Source organism: Lotus japonicus, chromosome 2 (assembly GCF_012489685.1).
Source record: "Lotus japonicus ecotype B-129 chromosome 2, LjGifu_v1.2".
Classification (NCBI taxonomy): domain Eukaryota; kingdom Viridiplantae; phylum Streptophyta; class Magnoliopsida; order Fabales; family Fabaceae; genus Lotus; species Lotus japonicus.
The window spans coordinates 48,307,717-48,314,296 of NC_080042.1; the positions used below are offsets into that span (position 1 = coordinate 48,307,717).

A 6,580-nucleotide genomic window follows, 5' to 3' on the forward strand; every position below is an offset into this window, starting at 1 on the left:
TGTCAAGTCTGTAGTGTTTGCTTTAATAATTTGTCAGTGTTGTCGAGTCTGTAGTGTTTGCTTTAATAATTTGTCAGTGTTTTGTCAAGTCTGTACTGTTTACTTTAATAATTTGTTGGTGTTGTCAGTGGCTTTAATGTATGGTTTACCGAGTTTGAATATGCATCACTCAATTCGAATCTAGTCCTTATCCGATAATTAACTATAGTTCATATTATTTCGAATCCGTCAATGTCCACCATTCAAGTTATCTATATATATGGACTCATAGATCCACCATTCAATGTATCTCTTCCCATCTCTTCCCATCTCTTCCCATCTACTTCCCATCTCTTCCCATCTCTTCCCATCTACTTCCCATCTTTTCCCATCTCTTCCCATCTCTTCCCATCTACTTCAAATTTCACAAAAAATGGATCCACCAGAGTTTGATCTCGAAGCTTACCTTGAAAAAAGCAAGAGAGAAGACACTTATGTACTCAACCACTTTAGGGAGCGTCGAAATCTAATATTGGAGGGTAGCGCACCTCGTGGTAGAAAATATTTCAGTAGAGATCATGCAGGGGCAAACCAAAGGCTAATTGACGACTACTTTGCCAATGAGCCTACATACGACGATGGAATATTCCGTCGCCGGTACCGGATGCAAAAACATGTGTTCATTCGAATCGTTGCGGACCTTTCAAGTAGTGATAACTACTTCACCCAGCGAGTCGATGTAGCGAAGAAAGAAGGTATATCGCCCTTAGCAAAATGCACCACAGCAATGCAAATGTTAGCATATGGTGTGGCAGCAGATGCAGTCGACGAGTACATCAAAATAGGAGAGACTACAGCATTGAAGTGTTTACGTAGATTCTGTAAAGGAATCATACGATTGTATGAGCAAGAGTACATGAGAGCACCAACCCAAGAGGACTTGCAAAGAATACTACAGGTTAGTGAAATGCGGGGGTTCCCAGGCATGATCGGGAGTATTGACTGCATGCACTGGGAGTGGAAAAATTGTCCTAAGGCATGGGAAGGTCAATTTGCTAGAGGGGATAAGGGAACCACCACAGTTATTCTTGAAGCAGTTGCATCTCCTGATCTTTGGATCTGGCATGCCTTTTTTGGATGTCCGGGAACCTTGAACGATATAAACGTTCTAGACCGGTCACCAGTGTTTGATGAATTGGAACAGGGAAACGCTCCACGTGTGAATTTCATCGTGAACCAATGTCCCTATAATATGGCATACTATCTAGCTGATGGTATCTACCCTTCTTATCCAACTTTCGTCAAGTCTATTAGACTTCCTCAAACTGAACCCGATAAGTGCTTTGCAAAACATCAGGAGGGATGTCGGAAGGACATCGAACGTGCATTTGGAGTGCTTCAAGCTCGTTTTAAAATCATCCGTGAACCAGCTCGCTTCTGGGACATAACTGATTTGGGTATCATCATGAGGTCATGCATCATATTACATAATATGATTGTTGAGGATGAACGAGATACATATGCTCAACGCTGGACCGATTTTGAGCAAGCTGAGGGAAGTGGATCTAGTACACCGCAACCATACTCGACCGAGGTGTTACCCGCTTTTGCGGATCACGTGCGTGCTAGATCCGAGTTCCGTGATCCAAATGTCCATCACCAACTACAAGCAGATCTAGTGAAGCACATCTGGACAAAGTTTGGAATGTATGATGATTAAATATGCTTTGTATCGTACTAGTTACGTTATTTGTGTGTTGTGTGTTTAGTTTGTTGTCTTGCATTTTAAGTTAAGCAAATAAAATGTATTATTGTGTGCTTAGTTTCTTTTCTTCCATTTGAAGTTAATAAAATAAAATAAATTATTGTGTATATTTTTTTAAAAAATATTAAATTGTTAAGTGTTTTAATTTAATTTACGTTAAAAAAATATTACGTTAATTTAATTTAATTTAAATAAATAAAAAAACATTAACTTAAATTAAATCGATAATAGTTTATTTAATTAAATCGATAATAGTTTATTTAATTTAATTTTTATCGTAAATTTTAATTTTATGAAATCATAAAAAGAAAAATATAAAATTAAATCAAAATATGAAATAAAAGTGGTGGGGTAGGGGGTAGGGTGTTGAATGAAAAACCATTGGAGTGGGTAAAAGTTGAATGAAGTGTTGAACTGGAGAGAGAAGGTGATGTGGAGTGTTGGGAAGAGAAAAAGTGGAGTGTTGAAGGTGTTGAATGTTGAAACCATTGTGGGTAGTCTAAGGAGATGTGTATATATCCTTACTCTGGAGAAAAAGTCAAGCTGATATCTTAGTATATACAGAACTTGCCTCGCAAACTCTGCATACACGTGAAGTCAATTCATTGTTCACATTTTTTCTTAAACAAATTGTTCTGCTAATTAATAAATTAACACCACTATCACAAAGCTTTACCTTATAAGTGCATTTGAGTCCTGAGTTTAAAGCACAAACTGAAACCCATTCCTTTCCTTGTTGTCTCTCTCTTCTTTGATTTGTAATCTCCTCACTTGTTCTTGTGATAATGGCAGCAGCATTGGTGGGTGGAGCTTTCCTTGGTGCTTTCCTCAATGTTGTTTTGGATAAGTTGGCTTCCCCTCAAGTTGTCAACTTGATCCGAAGGAAGAAGCTTGACCCCAAATTGCTTCAAAGGTTGGAAACAACTTTGAGAGTGGTTGGAGCTGTGCTTAATGATGCTGAACAGAAACAGATTAGAAACTCTAATATCAACGGCTGGCTGGATGATCTCAAAGATGCTGTCTACATGGCTGATGACTTTTTGGATGAAGTTTCCACCAAAGCTGCAACTAAGAAGAAGCAGAAGCAGGTCAATAACTCGTTCTCTCGCCTTTTTAATGTGCAAGATAGGAAGATGGCTAGTAAGCTGGAAGAGATAGTAGTCCAACAAGAATCTATCTTGAAACTCAAAAAGAGTCTTGATCTCAAAGAGATTGCAATGGAGAACCTGTCATATAAAACTCCATCCACATCTCTCCAAGATAGATCTCATATATATGGCAGGGATAAAGATAAGGAGGCCATCATCAAGTTGTTGTTAAATAATAATAATAATGATGGTGATGAAGTACCCGTGATCCCTATTGTTGGCATCGGTGGGGTTGAAAAGACCACTTTAGCACAGTTGGTTCGAGCTATGGGTTTGAGCTTTTGGAAAAGTCCTGGTTTTCTGGTTTGGCTTCCTCAGGTGCGTGTGCAGTCAGGGCTGGGGTCTGTCCGCTTCAGGTGACCCCGCTGACTTTGCCAGAGCCTCCTCCTCTCTCGGTTGTGGCTCCTTTTGCTGGGAGGGTGGAGGTCGCTGGTTTTGTGTCTGAGGTGGGCGCGTCTGGTTTGGCTCTCTCTCAGCTTCCCCGACGGCGCGGTCGTCCTAAGAAGTCTCCTCCTTCCTACGTGAGTTCTTGTGCCCGCTCCCCGGCGTGCGAGGAGGTGCGGGTGGTCGATGAGGATCCTTCGCCCTTGTCGTCGCCGACTTCTTTTCCTTCTAGCGGTGGGCCCTACTTCACGCGTTCGAAAAAGACGTGGCTTCTTGGCAAAGTTTTGGGTCTGGAGTTTGAAGGAAGCGACGTTGAGGCTATTAGAGGTTTGGAAAAAGTCTACGAAGATCATTTCACAGACCTTTGGTTTTTTCGAGCTATGGTCCTAGGAATTTTATAGGGTTTGTCTGTGCCTTTTTTCCCTGGTGCGGGTTTGTTTGTAATCCGGTGTTGATCCTTTTGTGCGGTCTAATTGGGTTCCCTTTGTGCGTCGTGGTGCCTTGTTTTTTTGGGGCTTCCTGCGCTCCCTAAGGGTGCTGTCCTTAGGGGTTTTTTGTGGTCATTAATATATTTCCTTTATCTTTCAAAAAAAAAAAAAATATGAAGAGGTGCAATGTATCATGCTATCAAAGCTCAAGTTCTTGAGAACATTATCATTTTGCTTCCGAAACATGAACACACCGCCTGATTTTGTAGGCAAATTGATCCATTTGCGTTATTTGGATCTCTCAAGGACAAATGTAGAATCATTGCCAGAGTTGTGTAATTTGTATAATCTACAAACGTTGAAGCTGAACGGCTGTTTTAAGCTGACCATAATACCTACTGGCATGCAAAATCTTGTAAACTTGCATTGTCTTGACATTGGTGGAACTCATTTAAGGGAGATGCCCAGTGAAATGGGAAAATTAAACCAGTTGCAACATTTAACGTACTTTATTGTGGGCAAGAATGAAGAGATCAAGATCAAGCAACTGGAAGGACTTAATCTTCACGGATATTTTTCAATTCAGAAATTGAGGAATGTTGGCAATGGTAGTGAAGCGATGGAGGCAAAAATGATGGATAAGAAGCATATTAACAACTTACAGTTGGATTGGTCTTCTCCTAAGGGTTGTATTAGCTCTGAAACTGAGATTGATATACTTTGCAAGTTGCAACCTCACGAAGACCTACAAATCCTAGAGATAAAAGGCTATAGTGGAAGCAAATTTCCAAATTGGGTTGGAAATTCTTCCTACCACCATATGACCAGCCTAACACTGTTTTCCTGCGAGAATTTTGTATGCTTCCTACCCTTGGACATCTACCATCTCTCAAGGACTTGAGAATTTCTAGCATGGGTAAGTTGAAGACTATTGATGCCAGCTTTTACAGGAATAAGGATTCCTTTTTGTTGACACCCTTTCCATCTCTTGAATCTCTTTCATTTGCAAACATGCCTTGTTGTGAGGCGTGGAGTTCTTTTGAGCCACATGCTTTTCCTCGACTCAAGAGTCTTGCAGTTGTATATTGTCCAAAATTGAGGGGAGATTTGCCAAGTCACTTCCCTGCTTTAGAAGAACTTAGGATTTCCTGTTCTCTCCCGAGGACTCCCTCCATGCGCCGATTAACTATAATTAAAATGAATAAATTAGTCTTGCAGGAGTTTCCTCTGGCCATAGAATCATTGACTGTGAGTTCCCTGAAGACTCTGAGCATAGAGAACTTTCAAAAACTAGAATTCCCTGAGCAGCAACAGGCACAACTAGAGTCACTTGTTACACCCAGAAGTTGTTATTCGCTCATGTCTCTCCCACTGGAGATTTTTCCAAATCTCCGAAAACTATACATCTCAGGCTGTGAAAATCTGGAATCTCTTTCTGTGTCGCAGTCACAGGATGTTTCTCTTCAACATCTGAGTGATCTTAAGATCAAGGGATGCCCCAATTTAGTATCATTATCCAGAGAAGGATTGGCTGCGCCCAACTTGACTTGCTTTGTTGTTTCCGATTGCTTCAAGTTAGAGTCATTGCCTTGTCGGTTGAATACTCTTCTCCCAAAGCTGCAACGTCTGAAGATACGTAACTGCCCGAGAATTGAGTTGTTTCCCGAACAAGGTATGCCGCCTAGCTTGAAATAAATTTATATCACCAATTCCGAGAATTTGCGTACTGCTGTCTGGATCAACAGTCCATGTGACGGGATCAAATCTTTCCCAAAAGAGGGTTTGCTGCCTCCCTCCCTTACGTGTCTAGGGATAATGGGATTGTCAAGCCTGGAGACGTTGGATTGCAAGGGGCTTCTCCAGCTCACCTCCCTCCAACAATTAAGCATTGCAAATTGCCCAAAGCTAGAGAACATGGCTGGAGAAAGGCTACCCGCCTCTCTACCTGCACTTGACCTCCACAAATGTCAGTTGCTGGGAGAAAAGTGCAGCATGAAGCACCCTCAAATTTGGCCCAAAATTTCCCACATCCCCTACATTGAGGTTGATTGGAAACCTATTTCATGACCTGGGATTGCCAACAGGCAATTGTTCCACTCTAACCAACTTCTTCATTATCTTCTCTACTAAGAAAAGCTATTTTCTAGCATGAGTCAGTTTAGCTTATTTTGAAAGAGAAGTGGTCAGGCATATGTTTCATTTCATGTCATTTTCTTTGTAAATAAACTGTGTTATTCCTTTGATTTGTTGGCCTGTTAAGTGGTTGATTTAAAGTGTACATCATAGCATATTTCATTTGTGTCTAGTTTTATTTACTGTGAATATTTGCAAATGTTTCAATGAAACAAACTTACCGTGGAGATAAGTAGTGGTCTTTTTTGTGTTGTTTGCAGTTTGTTATGTAGGCTGTAAAAGTGTTTCTCAAAAACCATGTTGTGGTAAACTGTTAATTGAGTATGGTATTACTTGAATGAAATATTCTGATTGATTATTTCATGAAGCTGAGTACATATATATATACAAGAGTTTAGGGATAGCTAAATAAGGAAAAGATCTATCCTAATAAAAGATAAAATATACTAAATATATTTATTCCCTATTTATTTAATCTACATATCTCAACACTCCCCCTCAAGTTGGAGCATATAAATCGTATGCATCCAGCTTGTCACATATATATTTTATCCGGGGACCTCGTAAAGACTTGGTAAAAATATCAGCCAGCTGATCTTGAGAGCAAACAGAAGAAGTCTTGATAGTACCACAAAGAATCTTCTCTCTAATAAAATGACAATCAACTTCTATATGTTTTGTTCGTTCATGAAAAACCGGATTAGAAGAAAGATGTAAAGCTGACTGATTGTCACATACTAAGT

The 6,580-nt window shown here is 40.1% G+C and overlaps 1 pseudogene; it reads left to right on the top strand.

The window, feature by feature from the left end:
- Positions 1-2,294: 2,294 nt before the first annotated feature.
- LOC130736540 (putative disease resistance RPP13-like protein 1) lies at positions 2,295-6,046 on the top strand (annotated as a pseudogene).
- The last annotated feature ends 534 nt before the right edge of the window (positions 6,047-6,580 follow it).